The sequence below is a fragment of the Lissotriton vulgaris genome, chromosome 8, assembly GCF_964263255.1.
Source record: "Lissotriton vulgaris chromosome 8, aLisVul1.2, whole genome shotgun sequence".
Classification (NCBI taxonomy): Eukaryota; Metazoa; Chordata; class Amphibia; order Caudata; family Salamandridae; genus Lissotriton; species Lissotriton vulgaris.
The window spans coordinates 155,409,926-155,424,312 of NC_141696.1; the positions used below are offsets into that span (position 1 = coordinate 155,409,926).

Sequence of the window (14,387 nt, forward strand, 5' to 3'; positions counted from 1 at the left end):
GATTCGAACCCACGTCTCCAGGAGAGACTGCGGCCTTAAAGCAGCGCCTTAGACCAATCGGCCATCCTGACCACATGTTGCTTGATCATCTACAGAGAGGGAAAGATATTGTGAACCAAAAAAAGCACACATCTTAGGTTATGAGTGGCTAGAGCAAGAAAAAAACTCACTGCACTTTTCCAAGTAGACAACCATATAAGCCCATGTGAAGGAAATGATCAGATTTTTTCTCTCTCAAGAAAAAAGTAGAGTAAACACACAATTGTCAGAAGTGGGATTTGAACCCACGCCTCCAGAAGAGACTGCGACCTGAACGCAGCGCCTTAGACCACTCGGCCATCCTGACTTGCATTTATAGAACCTTCCACAGGCCAGACAGCCATGCAAGTGGGGTACCGAAAAAGCATGCCCTCAATTTATTTATCCTATTATAAGTACTTCCAACAGATCTTTGAACAATCCATAGAGAGCAGTACCTATGAAGAACTCTTTATGCCTTTAAGGCGTACAAAGCGAAAGTGCTTTTAACCAGCCACTTGAACGGCCCAAAGCTGCTTTGAAATTGAGTCAACAGCCACCTCTTGGCTAGCTAAAGCAAATTCAACAAGGAATTTCAATGTCACAACATAGGGTGGAATACGCAAATCTAAGCAGCCCCTGATCACAGCCCTGAGGAAATGCCGTAAGTGTGCTGGAGTCCAACTGTCTACCAGATGCTAGGCATTCTTCCATATTTGCATGGCCTGTCTGGCCAGGGCATACAAGAGCATGACTCTTCCAGATGAGCTCTTACATGGGTCCTATGCTCATATAGTAAGGACTGCACTTTGTCAGCAAGACTTTATACAACCGAAATATATGAGAAACCCCAGCTCTCTTGACTAGATGAGGACGGAATCACATCCCAGGTGAAGACCAACAGATGCAACTTCCATCAGATGTTAACCTGAAAAAGGAGATTACATCTCCAAAAGTCATGTCAGAAGTGGGATTCAAACCCACGCCTCCAGAGGAGACTGCGGCCTAAACACAGCGCCTTAGACCACTCGGCCATCCTGACAGAGCAGAGTCTCAAGAAATGTATAAAAGTCACTCAGAAATTTCTGCCTCCATGCAAGCCTGAAATAATTTAAACCTTCAAACACAAGGTGCAACTTTATGCACAGGACAATAAACACAGAAGATCACATGTGAAAGCATTTCATTTCACAGGTGTACAATTTTTATGCTTTTAGAATACCTCATACCTCTCACCAGCTTTTTAGGGTCCTGTATCCGACTCACAAAATTACCTTGCCTGCGACCTCTCTCTCTACACAAACAACTACTGCACAGGAAGTAGGAAGGCAGAAGGTGGGGTATATTATGCGAATGTGTGCTGTCATTGTGCCTTGCAGATTCATGCAGGATTTCTAGATCCTTGCTGGATACAAGAGTGCAGACCTTGTTTCAGATCAACTGTCCCTAGCAGGGAACGTCTGAGCACATGCAGTCTTTTGCTCTCTAGCCCCTGGCCTGGGACTCACCCTCACTGGCTGAGGCGTGAATTTCTGCATACCAACGTTGCATAGATGGTACGTTTGTGGTCGGTTTGGGATGGGTGGGAGGTCAAAAGCAGGGAAAAGTATGTCGCCTTCACTTCTAGTCTCCTCTTCTAGGCATACCTGCCGTTCACTCACTCTGTCTTTGTTTCATTCTCTCCTTCCTCAACACCCCTTCTCACTCACTCGCTCTATCACTTGTGCTCTTTCCCCTTGCTGTGCATTTCATAGTGGAAACATCTCTTGAATGGAGCATTGGAAAATGAGGTTACATAAAATTAACAATCTACTTATTGGAAACCAAAAATATCACAAGACTGATTGTAACCCATTTCATTAATAAAAGGGACTTTTTGAGCACCCCCCAAAAAACACATAAAACACCACGAGTGCTAGAAGAATATTATACGAGCTTGAAGACAGAATTGGGCAAATTAATTTGCAGTTGAAACTGAAGTTTGTTACTTATTCAGATATTATATGCACTGCCAATTTTTAGCTGAGATTCTAAAAGAACTCAGAGACAAAATGGACTTAAAGTTTTGTCAGAAGTGGGATTCGAACCCACGCCTCCAGGAGAGACTGCGGCCTTAACGCAGCGCCTTAGACCACTCGGCCATCCTGACCACATGTTGCTTGATCATCTACAGAGAGGGAAAGATATTGTGAACCAAAAAAAGCACACAACTTAGGTCATGAGTGGCTAGAGCAAGAAAAAAACTCACTGCACTTTTCCAAGTAGACAACCATATAAGCCCATGTGAGGGAAATGATCTGATTTTTTCTCTCTCAAGAAAAAAGTAGAGTAAACACACAATTGTCAGAAGTGGGATTTGAACCCACGCCTCCATAAGAGACTGCGACCTGAACGCAGCACCTTAGACCACTCCGCCATCCTGACTTGCATTTGTGGAACCTTCCACAGGCCAGACAGCCATGCAAGTGGGGTACCGAAAAGGCATGCCCTCAATTTATTTATCCTATTATAAGTACTTCCAACAGATCTTTGAACAATCCATAGAGAGCAGTACCTATGAAGAACTCTTAAGACCTTTAAGGCGTACAAAGAGAAAGTGCTATTAACCAGCCACTTGAAAGGCCCAAAGCTGCTTTGAAATTGAGTCAACAGCCACCTCTTGGCTAGCTAAAGCAAATTCAACAAGGAATTTCAATGTCACAACATAGGGTGGAATACGCAAATCTAAGCAGCCCCTGATCACAGCCCTGAGGAAATTGCCGTAAGTGTGCTGGAGTCCAACTGTCTACCAGATGCTAGGCATTCTTCCATATTTGCATGGCCTGTCTGGCAAGGGCATACAAGAGCATGACTCTTCCAGATGAGCTCTTACATGGGTCCTATGCTCATATAGTAAGGACTGCACTTTGTCAGCAAGACTTTATACAACCGAAATATATGAGAAACCCCAGCTCTCTTGACTAGATGAGGACGGAATCACATCCCAGGTGAAGACCAACAGATGCAACTTCCATCAGATGTTAACCTGAAAAAGGAGATTACATCTCCAAAAGTCACGTCAGAAGTTGGATTTGAACCCGCGCCTCCAGAGGAGACTGCGGCCTAAACACAGCGCCTTAGACCACTCGGCCATCCTGACAGTGCAGAGTCTTAAGAAATGTATAAAAGTCACTCAGAAATTTCTGCCTCCATGCAAGCCTGAAATAATTTAAACCTTCAAACACAAGGTGCAACTTTATGCAGAGGTCAATAAACACAGAAGATCACATGTGAAAGCATTTCATTTCACAGGTGTACAATTTTTATGCTTTTAGAATACCTCATACCTCTCACCAGCTATTTAGGGTCCTGTATTATACTCACAAAATTACCTTGCCTGCGACCTCTCTCTCTACACAAACAACTACTGCACAGGAAGTAGGAAGGCAGAAGGTGGGGCATATTATGCAAATGTATGCTGTCATTGTGCCTTGCAGATTCATGCAGGATTTCTAGATCCTTGCTGGATACAAGAGAGCAGACCTTGTTTCAGATCAACTGTCCCTAGCAGGGAACGTCTGAGCACATGCAGTCTTTTGCTCTCTAGCCCCTGGCCTGGGACTTACCCTCACTGGCTGAGGCGTGAATTTCTGCATACGAACGTTGCATAGATGGTACGTTTGTGGTCGGTTTGGGATGGGTGGGAGGTCAAAAGCATGGAAAAGTATGTCGCCTTCACTTCTAGTCTCCTCTTCTAGGCCTACCTGCCGTTCACTCACTCTGTCTTTGTTTCATTCTCTCCTTCCTCAACACCCCTTCTCACTCACTCGCTCTATCACTTGTGCTCTTTCCCCTTGCTCTGCATTTCATAGTGGAAACATCTCTTGAATGGAGCATTAGAAAATGAGGTTACATAAAATTAACAATCTACTTATTGGAAACCAAAAATATCACAAGACTGAATGTAACCCATTTCATTAATAAAAGGGACTTTTTAAGCACCCCCCAAAAAACACATAAAACAGCACGAGTGCTAGAAGAATATTATACGAGCTTGAAGACAGAATTGGGCAAATTAATTTGCAGTTGAAACTGAAGTTTGTTACTTATTCAGATATTATATGCACTGCCAATTTTTAGCTGAGATTCTAAAAGAACTCAGAGACAAAATGGACTTAAAGTTTTTTCAGAAGTGGGATTCGAACCCACGTCTCCAGGAGAGACTGCGGCCTTAAAGCAGCGCCTTAGACCAATCGGCCATCCTGACCACATGTTGCTTGATCATCTACAGAGAGGGAAAGATATTGTGAACCAAAAAAAGCACACATCTTAGGTTATGAGTGGCTAGAGCAAGAAAAAAACTCACTGCACTTTTCCAAGTAGACAACCATATAAGCCCATGTGAAGGAAATGATCAGATTTTTTCTCTCTCAAGAAAAAAGTAGAGTAAACACACAATTGTCAGAAGTGGGATTTGAACCCACGCCTCCAGAAGAGACTGCGACCTGAACGCAGCGCCTTAGACCACTCGGCCATCCTGACTTGCATTTATAGAACCTTCCACAGGCCAGACAGCCATGCAAGTGGGGTACCGAAAAAGCATGCCCTCAATTTATTTATCCTATTATAAGTACTTCCAACAGATCTTTGAACAATCCATAGAGAGCAGTACCTATGAAGAACTCTTTATGCCTTTAAGGCGTACAAAGCGAAAGTGCTTTTAACCAGCCACTTGAACGGCCCAAAGCTGCTTTGAAATTGAGTCAACAGCCACCTCTTGGCTAGCTAAAGCAAATTCAACAAGGAATTTCAATGTCACAACATAGGGTGGAATACGCAAATCTAAGCAGCCCCTGATCACAGCCCTGAGGAAATGCCGTAAGTGTGCTGGAGTCCAACTGTCTACCAGATGCTAGGCATTCTTCCATATTTGCATGGCCTGTCTGGCCAGGGCATACAAGAGCATGACTCTTCCAGATGAGCTCTTACATGGGTCCTATGCTCATATAGTAAGGACTGCACTTTGTCAGCAAGACTTTATACAACCGAAATATATGAGAAACCCCAGCTCTCTTGACTAGATGAGGACGGAATCACATCCCAGGTGAAGACCAACAGATGCAACTTCCATCAGATGTTAACCTGAAAAAGGAGATTACATCTCCAAAAGTCATGTCAGAAGTGGGATTCAAACCCACGCCTCCAGAGGAGACTGCGGCCTAAACACAGCGCCTTAGACCACTCGGCCATCCTGACAGAGCAGAGTCTCAAGAAATGTATAAAAGTCACTCAGAAATTTCTGCCTCCATGCAAGCCTGAAATAATTTAAACCTTCAAACACAAGGTGCAACTTTATGCACAGGACAATAAACACAGAAGATCACATGTGAAAGCATTTCATTTCACAGGTGTACAATTTTTATGCTTTTAGAATACCTCATACCTCTCACCAGCTTTTTAGGGTCCTGTATCCGACTCACAAAATTACCTTGCCTGCGACCTCTCTCTCTACACAAACAACTACTGCACAGGAAGTAGGAAGGCAGAAGGTGGGGTATATTATGCGAATGTGTGCTGTCATTGTGCCTTGCAGATTCATGCAGGATTTCTAGATCCTTGCTGGATACAAGAGTGCAGACCTTGTTTCAGATCAACTGTCCCTAGCAGGGAACGTCTGAGCACATGCAGTCTTTTGCTCTCTAGCCCCTGGCCTGGGACTCACCCTCACTGGCTGAGGCGTGAATTTCTGCATACCAACGTTGCATAGATGGTACGTTTGTGGTCGGTTTGGGATGGGTGGGAGGTCAAAAGCAGGGAAAAGTATGTCGCCTTCACTTCTAGTCTCCTCTTCTAGGCATACCTGCCGTTCACTCACTCTGTCTTTGTTTCATTCTCTCCTTCCTCAACACCCCTTCTCACTCACTCGCTCTATCACTTGTGCTCTTTCCCCTTGCTCTGCATTTCATAGTGGAAACATCTCTTGAATGGAGCATTGGAAAATGAGGTTACATAAAATTAACAATCTACTTATTGGAAACCAAAAATATCACAAGACTGATTGTAACCCATTTCATTAATAAAAGGGACTTTTTGAGCACCCCCCAAAAAACACATAAAACACCACGAGTGCTAGAAGAATATTATACGAGCTTGAAGACAGAATTGGGCAAATTAATTTGCAGTTGAAACTGAAGTTTGTTACTTATTCAGATATTATATGCACTGCCAATTTTTAGCTGAGATTCTAAAAGAACTCAGAGACAAAATGGACTTAAAGTTTTGTCAGAAGTGGGATTCGAACCCACGCCTCCAGGAGAGACTGCGGCCTTAACGCAGCGCCTTAGACCACTCGGCCATCCTGACCACATGTTGCTTGATCATCTACAGAGAGGGAAAGATATTGTGAACCAAAAAAAGCACACAACTTAGGTCATGAGTGGCTAGAGCAAGAAAAAAACTCACTGCACTTTTCCAAGTAGACAACCATATAAGCCCATGTGAGGGAAATGATCTGATTTTTTCTCTCTCAAGAAAAAAGTAGAGTAAACACACAATTGTCAGAAGTGGGATTTGAACCCACGCCTCCATAAGAGACTGCGACCTGAACGCAGCACCTTAGACCACTCCGCCATCCTGACTTGCATTTGTGGAACCTTCCACAGGCCAGACAGCCATGCAAGTGGGGTACCGAAAAGGCATGCCCTCAATTTATTTATCCTATTATAAGTACTTCCAACAGATCTTTGAACAATCCATAGAGAGCAGTACCTATGAAGAACTCTTAAGACCTTTAAGGCGTACAAAGAGAAAGTGCTATTAACCAGCCACTTGAAAGGCCCAAAGCTGCTTTGAAATTGAGTCAACAGCCACCTCTTGGCTAGCTAAAGCAAATTCAACAAGGAATTTCAATGTCACAACATAGGGTGGAATACGCAAATCTAAGCAGCCCCTGATCACAGCCCTGAGGAAATTGCCGTAAGTGTGCTGGAGTCCAACTGTCTACCAGATGCTAGGCATTCTTCCATATTTGCATGGCCTGTCTGGCAAGGGCATACAAGAGCATGACTCTTCCAGATGAGCTCTTACATGGGTCCTATGCTCATATAGTAAGGACTGCACTTTGTCAGCAAGACTTTATACAACCGAAATATATGAGAAACCCCAGCTCTCTTGACTAGATGAGGACGGAATCACATCCCAGGTGAAGACCAACAGATGCAACTTCCATCAGATGTTAACCTGAAAAAGGAGATTACATCTCCAAAAGTCACGTCAGAAGTTGGATTTGAACCCGCGCCTCCAGAGGAGACTGCGGCCTAAACACAGCGCCTTAGACCACTCGGCCATCCTGACAGTGCAGAGTCTTAAGAAATGTATAAAAGTCACTCAGAAATTTCTGCCTCCATGCAAGCCTGAAATAATTTAAACCTTCAAACACAAGGTGCAACTTTATGCACAGGTCAATAAACACAGAAGATCACATGTGAAAGCATTTCATTTCACAGGTGTACAATTTTTATGCTTTTAGAATACCTCATACCTCTCACCAGCTATTTAGGGTCCTGTATTATACTCACAAAATTACCTTGCCTGCGACCTCTCTCTCTACACAAACAACTACTGCACAGGAAGTAGGAAGGCAGAAGGTGGGGCATATTATGCAAATGTATGCTGTCATTGTGCCTTGCAGATTCATGCAGGATTTCTAGATCCTTGCTGGATACAAGAGAGCAGACCTTGTTTCAGATCAACTGTCCCTAGCAGGGAACGTCTGAGCACATGCAGTCTTTTGCTCTCTAGCCCCTGGCCTGGGACTTACCCTCACTGGCTGAGGCGTGAATTTCTGCATACCAACGTTGCATAGATGGTACGTTTGTGGTCGGTTTGGGATGGGTGGGAGGTCAAAAGCAGGGAAAAGTATGTCGCCTTCACTTCTAGTCTCCTCTTCTAGGCCTACCTGCCGTTCACTCACTCTGTCTTTGTTTCATTCTCTCCTTCCTCAACACCCCTTCTCACTCACTCGCTCTATCACTTGTGCTCTTTCCCCTTGCTCTGCATTTCATAGTGGAAACATCTCTTGAATGGAGCATTAGAAAATGAGGTTACATAAAATTAACAATCTACTTATTGGAAACCAAAAATATCACAAGACTGAATGTAACCCATTTCATTAATAAAAGGGACTTTTTAAGCACCCCCCAAAAAACACATAAAACAGCACGAGTGCTAGAAGAATATTATACGAGCTTGAAGACAGAATTGGGCAAATTAATTTGCAGTTGAAACTGAAGTTTGTTACTTATTCAGATATTATATGCACTGCCAATTTTTAGCTGAGATTCTAAAAGAACTCAGAGACAAAATGGACTTAAAGTTTTGTCAGAAGTGGGATTTGAGCCCACGCCTCCAGGAGAGACTGCGGCCTTAACGCAGCGCCTTAGACCACTCGGCCATCCTGACCACATGTTGCTTGATCATCTACAGAGAGGGAAAGATATTGTGAAACAAAAAAAGCACACATCTTAGGTCATGAGTGGCTAGAGCAAGAAAAAAACTCACTGCACTTTTCCAAGTAGACAACCATATAAGCCCATGTGAGGCAAATGATCAGATTTTTTCTCTCTCAAGAAAAAAGTAGAGTAAACACAATTGTCAGAAGTGGGACTTGAACCCACGCCTCCAGAAGAGACTGCGACCTGAACGCAGCGCCTTAGACCACTCGGCCATCCTGACTTGCATTTGTGGAACCTTCCACAGGCCAGACAGCCATGCAAGTGGGGTACCGAAAAGGCATGCCCTCAATTTATTTATCCTATTATAAGTACTTCCAACAGATCTTTGACCAATCCATAGAGAGCAGTACCTATGAAGAACTCTTTAGACCTTTAAGGCGTACAAAGAGAAAGTGCTATTAACCAGCCACTTGAACGGCCCAAAGCTGCTTTGAAATTGAGTCAACAGCCACCTCTTGGCTAGCTAAAGCAAATTCAACAAGGAATTTCAATGTCACAACATAGGGTGGAATACGCAAATCTAAGCAGCCCCTGATCACAGCCCTGAGGAAATTGCCGTAAGTGTGCTGGAGTCCAACTGTCTACCAGATGCTAGGCATTCTTCCATATTTGCATGGCCTGTCTGGCCAGGGCATACAAGAGCATGACTCTTCCAGATGAGCTCTTACATGGGTCCTATGCTCATATAGTAAGGACTGCACTTTGTCAGCAAGACTTTATACAACCGAAATATATGAGAAACCCCAGCTCTCTTGACTAGATGAGGACGGAATCACATCCCAGGTGAAGACCAACAGATGCAACTTCCATCAGATGTTAACCTGAAAAAGGAGATTACATCTCCAAAAGTCATGTCAGAAGTGGGATTCGAACCCACGCCTCCAGAGGAGACTGCGGCCTAAACACAGCGCCTTAGACCACTCGGCCATCCTGACAGTGCAGAGTCTTAAGAAATGTATAAAAGTCACTCATAAATTTCTGCCTCCATGCAAGCCTGAAATAATTTAAACCTTCAAACACAAGGTGCAACTTTATGCACAGGACAATAAACACAGAAGATCACATGTGAAAGCATTTCATTTCACAGGTGTACAATTTTTATGCTTTTAGAATACCTCATACCTCTCACCAGCTATTTAGGGTCCTGTATCCTACTCACAAAATTACCTTGCATGCGACCTCTCTCTCTACACAAACAACTACTGCACAGGAAGTAGGAAGGCAGAAGGTGGGGCATATTATGCAAATGTATGCTGTCATTGTGCCTTGCAGATTCATGCAGGATTTCTAGATCCTTGCTGGATACAAGAGAGCAGACCTTGTTTCAGATCACCTGTCCCTAGCAGGGAACGTCTGAGCACATGCAGTCTTTTGCTCTCTAGCCCCTGGCCTGGGACTTACCCTCACTGGCTGAGGCGTGAATTTCTGCATACCAACGTTGCATAGATGGTACGTTTGTGGTCAGTTTGGGATGGGTGGGAGGTCAAAAGCATGGCAAAGTATGTCGCCTTCACTTCTAGTCTCCTCTTCTAGGCCTACCTGCCGTTCACTCACTCTGTCTTTGTTTCATTCTCTCCTTCCTCAACACCCCTTCTCACTCACTCGCTCTATCACTTGTGCTCTTTCCCCTTGCTCTGCATTTCATAGTGGAAACATCTCTTGAATGGAGCATTAGAAAATGAGGTTACATAAAATTAACAATCTACTTATTGGAAACCAAAAATATCACAAGACTGAATGTAACCCATTTCATTAATAAAAGGGACTTTTTAAGCACCCCCCAAAAAACACATAAAACACCACGAGTGCTAGAAGAATATTATACGAGCTTGAAGACAGAATTGGGCAAATTAATTTGCAGTTGAAACTGAAGTTTGTTACTTATTCAGATATTATATGCACTGCCAATTTTTAGCTGAGATTCTAAAAGAACTCAGAGACAAAATGGACTTAAAGTTTTGTCAGAAGTGGGATTCGAACCCACGTCTCCAGGAGAGACTGTGGCCTTAACGCAGCACCTTAGACCAATCGGCCATCCTGACCACATGTTGCTTGATCATCTACAGAGAGGGAAAGATATTGTGAACCAAAAAAAGCACACATCTTAGGTTATGAGTGGCTAGAGCAAGAAAAAAACTCACTGCACTTTTCCAAGTAGACAACCATATAAGCCCATGTGAAGGAAATGATCAGATTTTTTCTCTCTCAAGAAAAAAGTAGAGTAAACACACAATTGTCAGAAGTGGGATTTGAACCCACGCCTCCAGAAGAGACTGCGACCTGAACGCAGCGCCTTAGACCACTCGGCCATCCTGACTTGCATTTATAGAACCTTCCACAGGCCAGACAGCCATGCAAGTGGGGTACCGAAAAAGCATGCCCTCAATTTATTTATCCTATTATAAGTACTTCCAACAGATCTTTGAACAATCCATAGAGAGCAGTACCTATGAAGAACTCTTTATGCCTTTAAGGCGTACAAAGAGAAAGTGCTATTAACCAGCCACTTGAACGGCCCAAAGCTGCTTTGAAATTGAGTCAACAGCCACCTCTTGGCTAGCTAAAGCAAATTCAACAAGGAATTTCAATGTCACAACATAGGGTGGAATACGCAAATCTAAGCAGCCCCTGATCACAGCCCTGAGGAAATTGCCGTAAGTGGGCTGGAGTCCAACTGTCTACCAGATGCTAGGCATTCTTCCATATTTGCATGGCCTGTCTGGCCAGGGCATACAAGAGCATGACTCTTCCAGATGAGCTCTTACATGGGTCCTATGCTCATATAGTAAGGACTGCACTTTGTCAGCAAGACTTTATACAACCGAAATATATGAGAAACCCCAGCTCTCTTGACTAGATGAGGACGGAATCACATCCCAGGTGAAGACCAACAGATGCAACTTCCATCAGATGTTAACCTGAAAAAGGAGATTACATCTCCAAAAGTCATGTCAGAAGTGGGATTCAAACCCACGCCTCCAGAGGAGACTGCGGCCTAAACACAGCGCCTTAGACCACTCGGCCATCCTGACAGAGCAGAGTCTCAAGAAATGTATAAAAGTCACTCAGAAATGTCTGCCTCCATGCAAGCCTGAAATAATTTAAACCTTCAAACACAAGGTGCAACTTTATGCACAGGACAATAAACACAGAAGATCACATGTGAAAGCATTTCATTTCACAGGTGTACAATTTTTATGCTTTTAGAATACCTCATACCTCTCACCAGATTTTTAGGGTCCTGTATCCGACTCACAAAATTACCTTGCCTGCGACCTCTCTCTCTACACAAACAACTACTGCACAGGAAGTAGGAAGGCAGAAGGTGGGGCATATTATGCAAATGTATGCTGTCATTGTGCCTTGCAGATTCATGCAGGATTTCTAGATCCTTGCTGGATACAAGAGAGCAGACCTTGTTTCAGATCAACTGTCCCTAGCAGGGAACGTCTGAGCACATGCAGTCTTTTGCTCTCTAGCCCCTGGCCTGGGACTTACCCTCACTGGCTGAGGCGTGAATTTCTGCATACCAACGTTGCATAGATGGTACGTTTGTGGTCGGTTTGGGATGGGTGGGAGGTCAAAAGCATGGAAAAGTATGTCGCCTTCACTTCTAGTCTCCTCTTCTAGGCCTACCTGCCGTTCACTCACTCTGTCTTTGTTTCATTCTCTCCTTCCTCAACACCCCTTCTCACTCACTCGCTCTATCACTTGTGCTCTTTCCCCTTGCTCTGCATTTCATAGTGGAAACATCTCTTGAATGGAGCATTAGAAAATGAGGTTACATAAAATTAACAATCTACTTATTGGAAACCAAAAATATCACAAGACTGAATGTAACCCATTTCATTAATAAAAGGGACTTTTTAAGCCCCCCCCAAAAAACACATAAAACAGCACGAGTGCTAGAAGAATATTATACGAGCTTGAAGACAGAATTGGGCAAATTAATTTGCAGTTGAAACTGAAGTTTGTTACTTATTCAGATATTATATGCACTGCCAATTTTTAGCTGAGATTCTAAAAGAACTCAGAGACAAAATGGACTTAAAGTTTTGTCAGAAGTGGGATTCGAACCCACGTCTCCAGGAGAGACTGCGGCCTTAACGCAGCGCCTTAGACCAATCGGCCATCCTGACCACATGTTGCTTGATCATCTACAAAGAGGGAAAGATATTGTGAACCAAAAAAAGCACACATCTTAGGTTATGAGTGGCTAGAGCAAGAAAAAAACTCACTGCACTTTTCCAAGTAGACAACCATATAAGCCCATGTGAAGGAAATGATCAGATTTTTTCTCTCTCAAGAAAAAAGTAGAGTAAACACACAATTGTCAGAAGTGGGATTTGAACCCACGCCTCCAGAAGAGACTGCGACCTGAACCCAGCGCCTTAGACCACTCGGCCATCCTGACTTGCATTTACAGAACCTTCCACAGGCCAGACAGCCATGCAAGTGGGGTACCGAAAAAGCATGCCCTCAATTTATTTATCCTATTATAAGTGCTTCCAACAGATCTTTGAACAATCCATAGAGAGCAGTACCTATGAAGAACTCTTTATGCCTTTAAGGCGTACAAAGAGAAAGTGCTATTAACCAGCCACTTGAACGGCCCAAAGCTGCTTTGAAATTGAGTCAACAGCCACCTCTTGGCTAGCTAAAGCAAATTCAACAAGGAATTTCAATGTCACAACATAGGGTGGAATACGCAAATCTAAGCAGCCCCTGATCACAGCCCTGAGGAAATTGCCGTAAGTGTGCTGGAGTCCAACTGTCTACCAGATGCTAGGCATTCTTCCATATTTGCATGGCCTGTCTGGCCAGGGCATACAAGAGCATGACTCTTCCAGATGAGCTCTTACATGGGTCCTATGCTCATATAGTAAGGACTGCACTTTGTCAGCAAGACTTTATACAACCGAAATATATGAGAAACCCCAGCTCTCTTGACTAGATGAGGACGGAATCACATCCCAGGTGAAGACCAACAGATGCAACTTCCATCAGATGTTAACCTGAAAAAGGAGATTACATCTCCAAAAGTCATGTCAGAAGTGGGATTCGAACCCACGCTTCCAGAGGAGACTCCGGCCTAAACACAGTGCCTTAGACCACTCGGCCATCCTGACAGTGCAGAGTCTTAAGAAATGTATAAAAGTCACTCAGAAATTTCTGCCTCCATGCAAGCCTGAAATAATTTGAACCTTCAAACACAAGGTGCAACTTTATGCACAGGACAATAAACACAGAAGATCACATGTGAAAGTATTTCATTTCACAGGTGTACAATTTTTATGCTTTTAGAATACCTCATACCTCTCACCAGCTATTTAGGGTCCTGTATCCTACTCACAAAATTACCTTGCCTGCGACCTCTCTCTCTACACAAGCAACTCCTGCACAGGAAGTAGGAAGGCAGAAGGTGGGGCATATTATGCAAATGTATGCTGTCATTGTGCCTTGCAGATTCATGCAGGATTTCTAGATCCTTGCTGGATACAAGAGAGCAGACCTTGTTTCAGATCAACTGTCCCTAGCAGGGAACGTCTGAGCACATGCAGTCTTTTGCTCTCTAGCCCCTGGCCTGGGACTCACCCTCACTGGCTGAGGCGTGAATTTCTGCATACCAACGTTGCATAGATGGTACGTTTGTGGTCGGTTTGGGATGGGTGGGAGGTCAAAAGCAGGGAAAAGTATGTCGCCTTCACTTCTAGTCTCCTCTTCTAGGCCTACCTGCCGTTCACTCACTCTGTCTTTGTTTCATTCTCTCCTTCCTCAACACCCCTTCTCACTCACTCGCTCTATCACTTGTGCTCTTTCCCCTTGCTCTGCATTTCATAGTGGAAACATCTCTTGAATGGAGCATTAGAAAATGAG

At 43.8% G+C, this 14,387-nt stretch overlaps 11 non-coding genes across 11 annotated transcripts; all 11 read right to left on the reverse strand.

The window, feature by feature from the left end:
* Positions 1-263: 263 nt before the first annotated feature.
* On the reverse strand, positions 264-346 carry TRNAL-CAG (transfer RNA leucine (anticodon CAG)). Its single transcript has one exon. It is a non-coding gene; the product is annotated as a tRNA-Leu (tRNA).
* Positions 347-977: 631 nt separating this feature from the next.
* Positions 978-1,060, reverse strand: TRNAL-UAG (transfer RNA leucine (anticodon UAG)). The gene has a single exon. It is a non-coding gene; the product is annotated as a tRNA-Leu (tRNA).
* Positions 1,061-2,084: 1,024 nt separating this feature from the next.
* TRNAL-AAG (transfer RNA leucine (anticodon AAG)) lies at positions 2,085-2,167 on the reverse strand. Its single transcript has one exon. It is a non-coding gene; the product is annotated as a tRNA-Leu (tRNA).
* Positions 2,168-4,456: 2,289 nt separating this feature from the next.
* TRNAL-CAG (transfer RNA leucine (anticodon CAG)) lies at positions 4,457-4,539 on the reverse strand. Its single transcript has one exon. It is a non-coding gene; the product is annotated as a tRNA-Leu (tRNA).
* A 631-nt stretch (positions 4,540-5,170) lies between these two features.
* Positions 5,171-5,253, reverse strand: TRNAL-UAG (transfer RNA leucine (anticodon UAG)). The gene has a single exon. It is a non-coding gene; the product is annotated as a tRNA-Leu (tRNA).
* Positions 5,254-6,277: 1,024 nt separating this feature from the next.
* TRNAL-AAG (transfer RNA leucine (anticodon AAG)) lies at positions 6,278-6,360 on the reverse strand. Its single transcript has one exon. It is a non-coding gene; the product is annotated as a tRNA-Leu (tRNA).
* A 2,287-nt stretch (positions 6,361-8,647) lies between these two features.
* Positions 8,648-8,730, reverse strand: TRNAL-CAG (transfer RNA leucine (anticodon CAG)). The gene has a single exon. It is a non-coding gene; the product is annotated as a tRNA-Leu (tRNA).
* Positions 8,731-9,362: 632 nt separating this feature from the next.
* Positions 9,363-9,445, reverse strand: TRNAL-UAG (transfer RNA leucine (anticodon UAG)). Its single transcript has one exon. It is a non-coding gene; the product is annotated as a tRNA-Leu (tRNA).
* A 1,299-nt stretch (positions 9,446-10,744) lies between these two features.
* Positions 10,745-10,827, reverse strand: TRNAL-CAG (transfer RNA leucine (anticodon CAG)). Its single transcript has one exon. It is a non-coding gene; the product is annotated as a tRNA-Leu (tRNA).
* A 632-nt stretch (positions 10,828-11,459) lies between these two features.
* TRNAL-UAG (transfer RNA leucine (anticodon UAG)) lies at positions 11,460-11,542 on the reverse strand. Its single transcript has one exon. It is a non-coding gene; the product is annotated as a tRNA-Leu (tRNA).
* A 1,299-nt stretch (positions 11,543-12,841) lies between these two features.
* On the reverse strand, positions 12,842-12,924 carry TRNAL-CAG (transfer RNA leucine (anticodon CAG)). The gene has a single exon. It is a non-coding gene; the product is annotated as a tRNA-Leu (tRNA).
* Between the last annotated feature and the right edge of the window lie 1,463 nt (positions 12,925-14,387).